Here is a 12,806-nt window from a genome sequence, read left to right as displayed (position 1 = left end):
GAGAGCAAAAGAATGGATGTGCTCAGACGTTCCTTGCTAGGGACAGTTGATCTGAAACAAGGCCTGCTCTCTTGTTTCCAGCAAGGATCTAGAAATTCTGCATGAATGTGCAAGGCACATTGACAGCATAAATTTGCATAAACTGCCCCACCTTCTGCCTTCCTACTTCCTGAGCAGTAGTTGTTTGTGTATAGAGAGAAAGGTCGCAGGCAAGGTAATTTTGTGAGTAGGATACAGAACCCTAAATAGCTGGTGAGAGGTATAAGTTATTCTAAAAGCATAAAAACAGTACACCTGTGAAATGAAATGCTTTCATATGTGATCTTCTGTGTTTATTGTCCTGTGCAAAAAGTTGCACCTTGTGTTTGAAGGTTGAAATTATTTCAAGCTTGCATGGACGCAGAAATTTCTGAGTGACTTTTATACATTTCTTAGGACTCTTCACTGTCAGGATGGCTGAGTGGTCTAAGGCGCAGTGTTTAGGCCGCAGTCTCATCTGGAGGCGTGGGTTCGAATCCCACTTCTGAAATGTCTTTTGGAGATATAATCTTCATCAGCATAACATCTGATGGAAGTTGCTTCTGTTCGTCTTCACTTGGGACGTTATTCCGTCCTCGTCTAGTCAAGAGAGCTTGGGTTTCTCATATATTTCTGTTGTACAAAGTCTTGCTGATAAAGTGCAATCCTTACCAAATGAGCTTAGGACCCATGTAAGAGCTCATCTAGAAGAGTCATGCTCTTGTATGCCCTGGATAGACAGGCCATGCAAATTTGGAAGAATGCCAAGCACCTGGTAGACAGCTGTACTCCAGCACACTTACAGCAATGTCCTCAGGGCTGTGATCAGGGGCTGCTTAGATTTGTGTATTCCACCCTATGTTGTGACATTGAGCTCCCTTGTTGAATTTGCTTTAGTCAGCCAAGATGTGGCTGTTGACTCAATTTCAAAGCAACTTTGGGCCGTTCAAGTGGCTGGTGAATAGCACTTTCTCTTTGTACGCTTTAAAGGTCTAAAGAGTTCTTCATAGGTACTGCTCTGTATGGATTGTTCAAAGATCTGTTGGAAATGCTTATAATGGGATAAATAAATTGAGGGCATGCCTTTTCGGTACCAAACTTGCATGGCTGTCTGGCTTGTGGAAGGTACTGCAAATGCAAGTCAGGATGGCCGAGTGGTCTAAGGCGCTGCGTTCAGGTTGCAGTCTCTTCTGGAGGTGTGGGTTCAAATCCCACTTCTGACAAACCTTTGTTTAATCTTCTTTTTTCTTGAGGGAGAAAATCAGATCATTTCCCTCACATGGGCTTATATGGTTGTCTTTTTGGAAAAGTGCAGTGAGTTTTTTTCTTGCTATAGCCACTTATGGCCTAAGATGTGTGTTTTCTTTGTTCACACTATCTTTCTCACTATGTAGATGGACAAGCAACATGTGGTCAGGATGGCCGAGTGGTCTAAGGCGCTGCGTTAAGGCCGCAGTCTCTCTTGGAGGCTTGGGTTCGAATCCCACTTCTGACAAAACTTTAAGTCCATTTTGTCTCTGCGTTCCTTCAGAATCTCAGCTAAAAATTGGCAGTGCATATAATATCTGAATAAGTACCAAACTTCAGTTTCAACTGCAAATGAATTTGCCCAATTCTGTCTTCAAGCTCTTATAATATTCTTCTAGCACTAGTGGTGTTTTATGTGTTTTTTGGGGGGTGCCTAAAAAATCCCTTTTATTGAAGAAATGGCTTACATTCAGTCTTGTGATATTTTTGGTTTCCAATAAGTAGATTTTTAATTTTATGTAACCTCATTTTCTAATGATCCATTCAAGAGATGTTTCCACTATGAAATGAAAAGCAAGGGGAAAGAGCACAAATGATAGAGCGAGTGAGTGAGATGGGGTGTTGAGGAAGGAGAGAATAATACAAAGACAGAGTGAGTGAACGGCAGGTAGGCATAGAAGAGGAGACTAGAAGTGAAAGTGACTTGCTTTTCCCTGCTCTTGACCTCCCACCCATCTCAAACCAATCATAAACATACCTTCTATGCAACGTTGGTATGCAGAACTTCACTCCTCAGCCAGTGAGGGTGAGTCCCAAGCCAGGGGCTAGAGAGCAAAAGAATGGATGTGCTCAGACGTTCCTTGCTAGGGACAGTTGATCTGAAACAAGGCCTGCTCTCTCGTTTCCAGCAAGGATCTAGAAATTCTGCATGAATGTGCAAGGCACATTGACAGCATGAATTTGCATAAACTGCCCCACCTTCTGCCTTCCTACTTCCTGAGCAGTAGTTGTTTGTGTATAGAGAGAAAGGTCGCAGGCAAGGTAATTTTGTGAGTAGGATACAGAACCCTAAATAGCTGGTGAGAGGTATAAGTTATTCTAAAAGCATAAAAACAGTACACCTGTGAAATGAAATGCTTTCATATGTGATCTTCTGTGTTTATTGTCCTGTGCAAAAAGTTGAACCTTGTGTTTGAAGGTTGAAATTATTTCAAGCTTGCATGGACGCAGAAATTTCTGAGTGACTTTTATACATTTCTTAGGACTCTTCACTGTCAGGATGGCCGAGTGGTCTAAGGCGCTGTGTTTAGGCCGCAGTCTCCTCTGGAGGCGTGGGTTCGAATCCCACTTCTGAAATGACTTTTGGAGATATAATCTTCTTCATCAGGATAACATCTGATGGAAGTTGCTTCTGTTCGTCTTCACCTGGGACGTTATTCTGTCCTCGTCTAGTCAAGAGAGCTTGGGTTTCTCATATATTTCTGTTGTACAAAGTCTTGCTGATAAAGTGCAATCCTTACCAAATGAGCTTATGACCCATGTAAGAGCTCATCTAGAAGAGTCATTCTCTTGTATTCCCTGGCCAGACAGGCCATACAAATTTGGAAAAATGCCAAGAACCTGGTAGACAGCTGGACTCCAGAACACTTTCAGCAATTTCCTCAGGGCAGTGATCAGGGGTTGCTTAGATTTGCAAATTCCACCCTATGTTGTGACATTGAGATCCCTTGTTGAATTTGCTTTAGTCAGTCAAGATGTGGCTATTGACTCAATTTCAAAGCAGCTTTGGGCCGTTCAAGTGGCTGGTGAATAGCACTTTCTCTTTGTACGCTTTAAAGGTCTAAAGAGTTCTTCATAGGTACTGCTCTGTATGGATTGTTGAAAGATCTGTTGGAAATGCTTATAATGGGATAAATAAATTGAGGGCATGCCTTTTCGGTACCAAACTTGCATGGCTGTCTGGCTTGTGGAAGGTGCTGCAAATGCAAGTCAGGATGGCCGAGTGGTCTAAGGCCCTGCGTTCAGGTTGCAGTCTCTTCTGGAGGCGTGGGTTCAAATCCCACTTCTGACAAACCTGTGTTTAATCTTCTTTTTTCTTGAGGGAGAAAATCAGATCATTTCCCTCACATGGGCTTATATGGTTGTCTTTTTGGAAAAGTGCAGTGAGTTTTTTTCTTGCTATAGCCACTTATGGCCTAAGATGTGTGTTTTTTTTGTTCACACTATCTTTCTCACTATGTAGATGGACAAGCAACTTGTGGTCAGGATGGCCGAGTGGTCTAAGGCGCTGCGTTAAGGCCGCAGTCTCTCCTGGAGGCGTGGGTTCGAATCCCACTTCGGACAAAACTTTAAGTCCATATTGTCTCTGCGTTCCTTCAGAATCTCAGCTAAAAATTGGCAGTGCATATATTATCTGAATAAGTACCAAACTTCAGTTTCAACTGCAAATGAATTTGCCCAATTCTGTCTTCAAGCTCTTATAATATTCTTCTAGCACTAGTGGTGTTTTATGTGTTTTTTGGGGGGTGCCTAAAAAATCCCTTTTATTGAAGAAATGGCTTACATTCAGTCTTGTGATATTTTTGGTTTCCAATAAGTAGATTTTTAATTTTATGTAACCTCATTTTCTAATGATCCATTCAGGAGATGTTTCCACTATGAAATGAAGAGCAAGGGGAAAGAGCACAAATGATAGAGCGAGTGAGTGAGATGGGGTGTTGAGGAAGGAGAGAATGAAACAAAGACAGAGTGAGTGAACGGCAGGTAGGCATAGAAGAGGAGACTAGAAGTGAAAGTGACTTGCTTTTCCCTGCTCTTGACCTCCCACCCATCTCAAACCAATCACAAACATACCTTCTATGCCACGTTGGTATGCAGAACTTCACTCCTCAGCCAGTGAGGGTGAGTCCCAAGCCAGGGGCTAGAGAGCAAAAGAATGGATGTGCTCAGACGTTCCTTGCTAGGGACAGTTGATCTGAAACAAGGCCTGCTCTCTTGTTTCCAGCAAGAATCTAGAAATTCTGCATGAATGTGCAAGGCACATTGACAGCATAAATTTGCATAAACTGCCCCACCTTCTGCCTTCCTACTTCCTGAGCAGTAGTTGTTTGTGTATAGAGAGAAAGGTCGCAGGCAAGGTAATTTTGTGAGTAGGATACATAACCCTAAATAGCTGGTGAGAGGTATAAGTTATTCTAAAAGCATAAAAACAGTACACCTGTGAAATTAAATGCTTTCATATGTGATCTTCTGTGTTTATTGTCCTGTGCAAAAAGTTGCACCTTGTGTTTGAAGGTTGAAATTATTTCAAGCTTGCATGGACGCAGAAATTTCTGAGTGACTTTTATACATTTCTTAGGACTCTTCACTGTCAGGATGGCCAAGTGGTCTAAGGCGCTGTGTTTAGGCCGCAGTCTCCTCTGGAGGCGTGGGTTCGAAATCCCACTTCTGAAATGACTTTTGGAGATATAATCTTCTTCATCAGGATAACATCTGATGGAAGTTGCTTCTGTTCGTCTTCACCTGGGACGTTATTTATTTATTTATTTATTTTAGCGATTTGTACAGCGCATGGTGACCCGAGGGCATCCCCGCGCTAAAATCTTGAAGGCGAACCTGAGGGCAGACAGGGGGGAAATTTTTATTTAGGGAACAGTATCGTTTTCAATTTCTTCCTGAACCGCAGGTGATTGGATTCCAGTCGGAGGGTACGGGGGAGGGCGTTCCATCTCGTGGAGGCATTGATCGAGAAGCGGCGGCCACCTGAGCGTGTCTTCCTATGCCTGGGGACGTTGGCCAGATTCTCATTTTCCGAGCGGAGGGACCTGGAGACTTTGTAAGGGGTAACCAGGTTTCTTAAGATGTTTGGGCCGGAACCGTTAAGCAGCTTATGTGCAGTGCAGAGGGTCTTGAAATCGACCCTTTGGCGGATAGGAAGCCAGTGGAGGTCCTGGATTGCATGCCTGGCTGATGCTCTGGAGGGGAGATTCCAGAGTAGCCGGGCGGCTGCGTTCTGCGTTCGCTGGAGTTTGGTGAGGGTAGATTCTGGTGCTCCGAGGTATATCATGTTACAGTAGTCCAGCCTTGCGAGTACCAGGCCCTGTACTAGGAGTTTCCTGGATAGTGGCGGGAGAAGTGGAAGGATCTTCCTGATGGAGCGCATTAGGCCAAAGCAGGTCCCTGCTGTCTTGGTGGCTTGAGTCTTCAATGACAGCTCGGGCTCTAGCCAGACTCCTAGGGTTTTGATTTCCTGTTTCGGGGTGGGGATTTCTCCGAAAACGTCTGGCCAGACCGAGGGAGGGATGGTGGACCACTGCTTGCCCAGAAGCATGACCTCAGTCTTGGACCCATTTAATTTGAGTGCTGACTCGCACATCCAGGTGTGTATGTTTTTAAGGCAGTTTTGGAGATTGTCCGGGTGTTTGTCCAATTGGGAAAGTGAGACGACTAGTTGGGTGTCGTCGGCGTAGCTTACTATTCTAATCCCAAAGGGGGTGACAACGTCTTCAAGGGGGGCCATGTAGACATAAATAAGGTTGGACTTAATGAGGACCCCTGGGGGACTCCGCTCGTGAGGGGGAGGGTGGCAGAGTGGAATTCGCCATCCCACACCTGGTACGATCGCCCTGAGAGGAAGGACTCTATCCACTTGAGCGCTGAGTTTGCAATCCCTGCAGCAGCTAGCCGATGGAGAAGGACACGATGGTTGACTGTGTCGAAGGCTGCGCTTAGGTCCAGGAGGATCACTGCCACTGATCCTCCTGAATCCAGGATGCATCTCGCCTCCTCGATGACAGCGAGGAGGGCGGAGTCCGTGCCATGACCTGGACGGAAACCCGTCTGGGACTGCCGTAAGATGTTATTGGCTTCCAGATAACATGACAATTGGCCATTGACCAGTTTCTCAGCCATCTTACTGGTACCAGGGAGGAGAGAAATAGGTCTGTAGTTCGCCATGTCGGCTGGGTCAAGCTGGGGTTTTTTAAGGAGTGCCTTAACAATTGCACATTTCCAGCTGGGGGGGACCGAGCCTTGGGAGAGTGATGTATTTATGAGCTCCGTAATTGTGGGTACTACGACTGGGGCAATAGTTTTGAGGAATCTGATCGGGACGGGGTCTAACGGGGATCCACTTTTCATTTTGGTTAAGGTGGATTCTACCTCGTCTCTAGTTACTGCTTTGAAGGAGGTGAGCTGAGGAAGCGTGCTATTTACTGCGTAGTTAGCGAAACCCTCGTCATTCGAGTTGTTGGGTAGGCTGGGAGGGGGCAGAGATGTTAAGATGCGGTCGATTTTGGCGTTGAAGTAGTTGGCCAGCTCATTACTTCTGTCCACAGGCGTAGTGTTAGATGAGAGTGGGACAGATTTTTTCAGTAGCTCTTTAACGATGAGATATGATTCCCTTGCCGAATTAGTAGCGTTTTTAATCCTAGTATCATAATGAGAGGCTTTGGCGATTTTTAGGGAGCCTTTGTATAGTCTCACCGTTTGTTGATACTCCACTTTACTTGCGTGCTGCCAGTCTTTTCTCCATGTCCGTTCAGCTTTTTTACATTGTTTGCGAAGGACCCGGAGTTCCGGAGTATACCATGGAGCGGATCCTAGTTTATGGTTCTTATTTTCCCGAGTTTTTATTGGGAGAATGGAGTCAAGGGAGGTGGTAATCCAGGTTCTGAATTTACTGTCCGCGGTGGTCGGGTCTTCCGAGGGAGTCGGGATCGATAAATTCAGTGTTTTGGTCCAGTCCTCAGGGGATAGTCTGGCCCATGCTCTATCTTTAATGTAGGTGGTGGGTTTGTGGAGTTTCTTGGCTACTCCTGGAATGCGGAAAGGGACCATGAAATGGTCCGTCCATGGTAGGGGAAGGGACTTAGTGACTTGAAGAGTGGTGTCATTCGTAAATACTGGATCAAGCAGATGGCCTTTAGTGTGCGTGGCACCAGAATTAGCTAGATAGAGGCCAAATGTTGCCAGTTCTCCAATCAATTCAGCCGCTCCTGTATCTGTGGGGTCATCGAAATGGATGTTAAGATCCCCTATTATGGAGAAGTTGGGGGTGGAGTGGGCTTGCGATGCGATAGTCTCAAGGAGCGCTCTAGTGAAAGAGCTCATATTGCCGGGGGGGCGGTAGATTAGGAGTCCCACAAGCGTGTGGGTTGGACCTACGTGGATGGAAAATTGGAGGCTTTCAGAGTCCGTGATCTGGGCGTCGTGGATTCTGCAGGTAAGGTGGTCCCGGTAGATGATCGCCAGGCCTCCTCCTCTACCCAAAGGGCGGGGCTGGGATTGAACCAGAAAACCTGGGGGGGTAGCCAGGATGACGTCTGAGTCCGAGTGGTTTGTAATCCATGTTTCTGAGAGGAACAGGATATCGAGCTCATGATCCTCAATAAGATGGTTGATTAGCAACGCATGTCTGGGGAGAGAGCGGCAGTTCAGGGTGGCTAGTTTGAGAGCTGTGGGCAAAGTATGTCGGCAGGGGAGCTTGAGCTGGACAGGGCGGCAGCGAGTACATGTATTGTATGGGCCTTCCGGATCATAGATATAGTTACATGTAATATCAATAGGGGGTCTAAGACTAAGGAGGTCACGGCGTGAATAGCTTACCCCAAGGGCTGTCTGGTCCGGCAGGGGTTCTGGCCCTAGGCCCGGCTGGGCGCGGACGGGCGCAGACGGGCTTGCCTTAGGTGCGCCTTCGGCGCGCAAACGGCGCTCCCGCTGCGCTCGTCCGCTGCGCTTCCGGTGGCAGCACATGATGTAGGGGTCAGGGGGGCGTGGCCTTCAGGGGGCGTGGCCTAAGTTCTCGCCGGCTTGGCGTTTGAGGCAGGGGAAAGTTAAACAGCGAGTGAGCGCTAGGTCCGCTGCTCGCTGAAATTCCCAGTGCAGGTGAGTGCCCTGGCGCTTGTTAGCGCGTGGTGAGTTAAAATACAAATTATTCAGTGACACAAAAAGCAATTTTTAAAACCTCCCGGCTTCCGCCTCAGGAGTGCGCGATCGTGAGATTGAAGGTCGCTTGTAAGCAGCGCCTTAAATACAGCGTCAGGGGGGCGTGGCCTTCAGGGGGCGTGGCCTAAGTTCTCGCCGGCTTGGCGTTTGAGGCAGGGGAAAGTTAAACAGCGAGTGAGCGCTAGGTCCGCTGCTCGCTGAAATTCCCAGTGCAGGTGAGTGCCCTGGCGCTTGTTAGCGCGTGGTGAGTTAAAATACAAATTATTCAGTGACACAAAAAGCAATTTTTAAAACCTCCCGGCTTCCGCCTCAGGAGTGCGCGATCGTGAGATTGAAGGTCGCTTGTAAGCAGCGCCTTAAATACAGCGTCAGGGGGGCGTGGCCTTCAGGGGGCGTGGCCTAAGTTCTCGCCGGCTTGGCGTTTGAGGCAGGGGAAAGTTAAACAGCGAGTGAGCGCTAGGTCCGCTGCTCGCTGAAATTCCCAGTGCAGGTGAGTGCCCTGGCGCTTGTTAGCGCGTGGTGAGTTAAAATACAAATTATTCAGTGACACAAAAAGCAATTTTTAAAACCTCCCGGCTTCCGCCTCAGGAGTGCGCGATCGTGAGATTGAAGGTCGCTTGTAAGCAGCGCCTTAAATACAGCGTCAGGGGGGCGTGGCCTTCAGGGGGCGTGGCCTAAGTTCTCGCCGGCTTGGCGTTTGAGGCAGGGGAAAGTTAAACAGCGAGTGAGCGCTAGGTCCGCTGCTCGCTGAAATTCCCAGTGCAGGTGAGTGCCCTGGCGCTTGTTAGCGCGTGGTGAGTTAAAATACAAATTATTCAGTGACACAAAAAGCAATTTTTAAAACCTCCCGGCTTCCGCCTCAGGAGTGCGCGATCGTGAGATTGAAGGTCGCTTGTAAGCAGCGCCTTAAATACAGCGTCAGGGGGGCGTGGCCTTCAGGGGGCGTGGCCTAAGTTCTCGCCGGCTTGGCGTTTGAGGCAGGGGAAAGTTAAACAGCGAGTGAGCGCTAGGTCCGCTGCTCGCTGAAATTCCCAGTGCAGGTGAGTGCCCTGGCGCTTGTTAGCGCGTGGTGAGTTAAAATACAAATTATTCAGTGACACAAAAAGCAATTTTTAAAACCTCCCGGCTTCCGCCTCAGGAGTGCGCGATCGTGAGATTGAAGGTCGCTTGTAAGCAGCGCCTTAAATACAGCGTCAGGGGGGCGTGGCCTTCAGGGGGCGTGGCCTAAGTTCTCGCCGGCTTGGCGTTTGAGGCAGGGGAAAGTTAAACAGCGAGTGAGCGCTAGGTCCGCTGCTCGCTGAAATTCCCAGTGCAGGTGAGTGCCCTGGCGCTTGTTAGCGCGTGGTGAGTTAAAATACAAATTATTCAGTGACACAAAAAGCAATTTTTAAAACCTCCCGGCTTCCGCCTCAGGAGTGCGCGATCGTGAGATTGAAGGTCGCTTGTAAGCAGCGCCTTAAATACAGCGTCAGGGGGGCGTGGCCTTCAGGGGGCGTGGCCTAAGTTCTCGCCGGCTTGGCGTTTGAGGCAGGGGAAAGTTAAACAGCGAGTGAGCGCTAGGTCCGCTGCTCGCTGAAATTCCCAGTGCAGGTGAGTGCCCTGGCACTTGTTAGCGCGTGGTGAGTTAAAATACAAATTATTCAGTGACACAAAAAGCAATTTTTAAAACCTCCCGGCTTCCGCCTCAGGAGTGCGCGATCGTGAGATTGAAGGTCGCTTGTAAGCAGCGCCTTAAATACAGCGTCAGGGGGGCGTGGCCTTCAGGGGGCGTGGCCTAAGTTCTCGCCGGCTTGGCGTTTGAGGCAGGGGAAAGTTAAACAGCGAGTGAGCGCTAGGTCCGCTGCTCGCTGAAATTCCCAGTGCAGGTGAGTGCCCTGGCGCTTGTTAGCGCGTGGTGAGTTAAAATACAAATTATTCAGTGACACAAAAAGCAATTTTTAAAACCTCCCGGCTTCCGCCTCAGGAGTGCGCGATCGTGAGATTGAAGGTCGCTTGTAAGCAGCGCCTTAAATACAGCGTCAGGGGGGCGTGGCCTTCAGGGGGCGTGGCCTAAGTTCTCGCCGGCTTGGCGTTTGAGGCAGGGGAAAGTTAAACAGCGAGTGAGCGCTAGGTCCGCTGCTCGCTGAAATTCCCAGTGCAGGTGAGTGCCCTGGCGCTTGTTAGCGCGTGGTGAGTTAAAATACAAATTATTCAGTGACACAAAAAGCAATTTTTAAAACCTCCCGGCTTCCGCCTCAGGAGTGCGCGATCGTGAGATTGAAGGTCGCTTGTAAGCAGCGCCTTAAATACAGCGTCAGGGGGGCGTGGCCTTCAGGGGGCGTGGCCTAAGTTCTCGCCGGCTTGGCGTTTGAGGCAGGGGAAAGTTAAACAGCGAGTGAGCGCTAGGTCCGCTGCTCGCTGAAATTCCCAGTGCAGGTGAGTGCCCTGGCGCTTGTTAGCGCGTGGTGAGTTAAAATACAAATTATTCAGTGACACAAAAAGCAATTTTTAAAACCTCCCGGCTTCCGCCTCAGGAGTGCGCGATCCTCGTCTAGGCAAGAGAGCTTGGGTTTCTCATATATTTCTGTTGTACAAAGTCTTGCTGATAAAGTGCAATCCTTACCAAATGAGCTTATGACCCATGTAAGAGCTCATCTAGAAGAGTCATTCTCTTGTATTCCATGGCCAGACAGGCCATACAAATTTGGAAGAATGCCAAGCACCTGGTAGACAGCTGTACTCCAGCACACTTACTGCAATTTCCTCAGGCAGTGATCAGGGGCTGCTTAGATTTGCGAATTCCACCCTATGTAGTGACATTGAGATCCCTTATTGAATTTGCTTTAGTCAGCCAAGATGTGGCTATTGACTCAATTTCAAAGCAGCTTTGGGCCGTTCAAGTGGCTGGTGAATAGCACTTTCTGTTTGTACTCATTAAAGGTCTAAAGAGTTCTTCATAGGTACTGCTCTGTATGGATTGTTCAAAGATCTGTTGGAAATGCTTATAATGGGATAAATAAATTGAGGGCATGCCTTTTCGGTACCCCACTTGCATGGCTGTTTGGCTTGTGGAAGGTGCTGCAAATGCAAGTCAGGATGGCCGAGTGGTCTAAGGAGCTGCGTTCAGGTCGCAGTCTCTTCTGGAGGCGTGGGTTCAAATCCCACTTCTGACAAACCTGTGTTTAATCTTCTTTTTTCTTGAGGGAGAAAATCAGATCATTTCCCACACATGGGCTTATATGGTTGTCTTTTTGGAAAAGTGCAGTGAGTTTTTTTCTTGCTATAGCCACTTATGGCCTAAGATGTGTGTTTTTTTTGTTCACACTATCTTTCTCACTATGTAGATGGACAAGCAACATGTGGTCAGGATGGCCGAGTGGTCTAAGGCGCTGCGTTAAGGCCGCAGTCTCTCCTGGAGGCGTGGGTTCGAATCCCACTTCTGACAAAACTTTAAGTCTATTTTGTCTCTGCGTTCCTTCAGAATCTCAGCTAAAAATTGGCAGGGCATATAATATCTGAATAAGTACCAAACTTCAGTTTCAAGTGCAAATGAATTTGCCCAATTCTGTCTTCAAGCTCTTATAATATTCTTCTAGCACTAGTGGTGTTTTATGTGTTTTTTGGGGGGTGCCTAAAAAATCCCTTTTATTGAAGAAATGGCTTACATTCAGTCTTGTGATATTTTTGGTTTCCAATAAGTAGATTTTTAATTTTATGTAACCTCATTTTCTAATGATCCATTCAAGAGATGTTTCCACTATGAAATGAAGAGCAAGGGGAAAGAGCACAAATGATAGAGCCAGTGAGTGAGATGGGGTGTTGAGGAAGGAGAGAATGAAACAAAGACAGAGTGAGTGAACGGCAGGTAGGCATAGAAGAGGAGACTAGAAGTGAAAGTTACTTGCTTTTCCCTGCTCTTGACCTCCCACCCATCTCAAACCAATCACAAACATGCCTTCTATGCAACGTTGGTATGCAGAACTTCACTCCTCAGCCAGTGAGGGTTAGTCCCAAGCCAGGGGCTAGAGAGCAAAAGAATGGATGTGCTCAGACGTTCCTTGCTAGGGACAGTTGATCTGAAACAAGGCCTGCTCTCTTGTTTCCAGCAAGGATCTAGAAATTCTGCATGAATGTGCAAGGCACATTGACAGCATAAATTTGCATAAACTGCCCCACCTTCTGCCTTCCTACTTCCTGAGCAGTAGTTGTTTGTGTATAGAGAGAAAGGTCGCAGGCAAGGTAATTTTGTGAGTAGGATACAGAACCCTAAATAGCTGGTGAGCGGTATAAGTTATTCTAAAAGCATAAAAACAGTACACCTTTGAAATGAAATGCTTTCATATGTGATCTTCTGTGTTTATTGTCCTGTGCAAAAAGTTGCACCTTGTGTTTGAATGTTGAAATTATTTCAAGCTTGCATGGACGTAGAAATTTCTGAGTGACTTTTATAAATTTCTTAGGACTCTTCACTGTCAGGATGGCCGAGAGGTCTAAGGTGCTGTGCTTAGGCCGCAGTCTCCTCTGGAGGCGTGGGTTCGAATCCCACTTCTGAAATGACTTTTGGAGATATAATCTTCTTCATCAGGATAACATCTGATGGAAGTTGCTTCTGTTCG

At 47.5% G+C, this 12,806-nt stretch overlaps 7 non-coding genes across 7 annotated transcripts; all 7 read left to right on the top strand.

Annotated features, from left to right (window-relative positions):
* Positions 1 to 1,158: 1,158 nt before the first annotated feature.
* Positions 1,159 to 1,241, top strand: TRNAL-CAG (transfer RNA leucine (anticodon CAG)). The gene has a single exon. It is a non-coding gene; the product is annotated as a tRNA-Leu (tRNA).
* A 189-nt stretch (positions 1,242 to 1,430) lies between these two features.
* On the top strand, positions 1,431 to 1,513 carry TRNAL-AAG (transfer RNA leucine (anticodon AAG)). Its single transcript has one exon. It is a non-coding gene; the product is annotated as a tRNA-Leu (tRNA).
* Positions 1,514 to 2,539: 1,026 nt separating this feature from the next.
* TRNAL-UAG (transfer RNA leucine (anticodon UAG)) lies at positions 2,540 to 2,622 on the top strand. Its single transcript has one exon. It is a non-coding gene; the product is annotated as a tRNA-Leu (tRNA).
* A 904-nt stretch (positions 2,623 to 3,526) lies between these two features.
* TRNAL-AAG (transfer RNA leucine (anticodon AAG)) lies at positions 3,527 to 3,609 on the top strand. The gene has a single exon. It is a non-coding gene; the product is annotated as a tRNA-Leu (tRNA).
* A 7,671-nt stretch (positions 3,610 to 11,280) lies between these two features.
* Positions 11,281 to 11,363, top strand: TRNAL-CAG (transfer RNA leucine (anticodon CAG)). Its single transcript has one exon. It is a non-coding gene; the product is annotated as a tRNA-Leu (tRNA).
* Positions 11,364 to 11,552: 189 nt separating this feature from the next.
* On the top strand, positions 11,553 to 11,635 carry TRNAL-AAG (transfer RNA leucine (anticodon AAG)). The gene has a single exon. It is a non-coding gene; the product is annotated as a tRNA-Leu (tRNA).
* Positions 11,636 to 12,661: 1,026 nt separating this feature from the next.
* Positions 12,662 to 12,744, top strand: TRNAL-UAG (transfer RNA leucine (anticodon UAG)). Its single transcript has one exon. It is a non-coding gene; the product is annotated as a tRNA-Leu (tRNA).
* Positions 12,745 to 12,806: the final 62 nt, after the last annotated feature.

Source organism: Lissotriton helveticus, chromosome 8 (assembly GCF_964261635.1).
Source record: "Lissotriton helveticus chromosome 8, aLisHel1.1, whole genome shotgun sequence".
Taxonomy (NCBI): Eukaryota; Metazoa; Chordata; class Amphibia; order Caudata; family Salamandridae; genus Lissotriton; species Lissotriton helveticus.
Note: the sequence above shows the minus strand (reverse complement) of the source record. Positions and strands in the feature narration are given on the sequence as shown.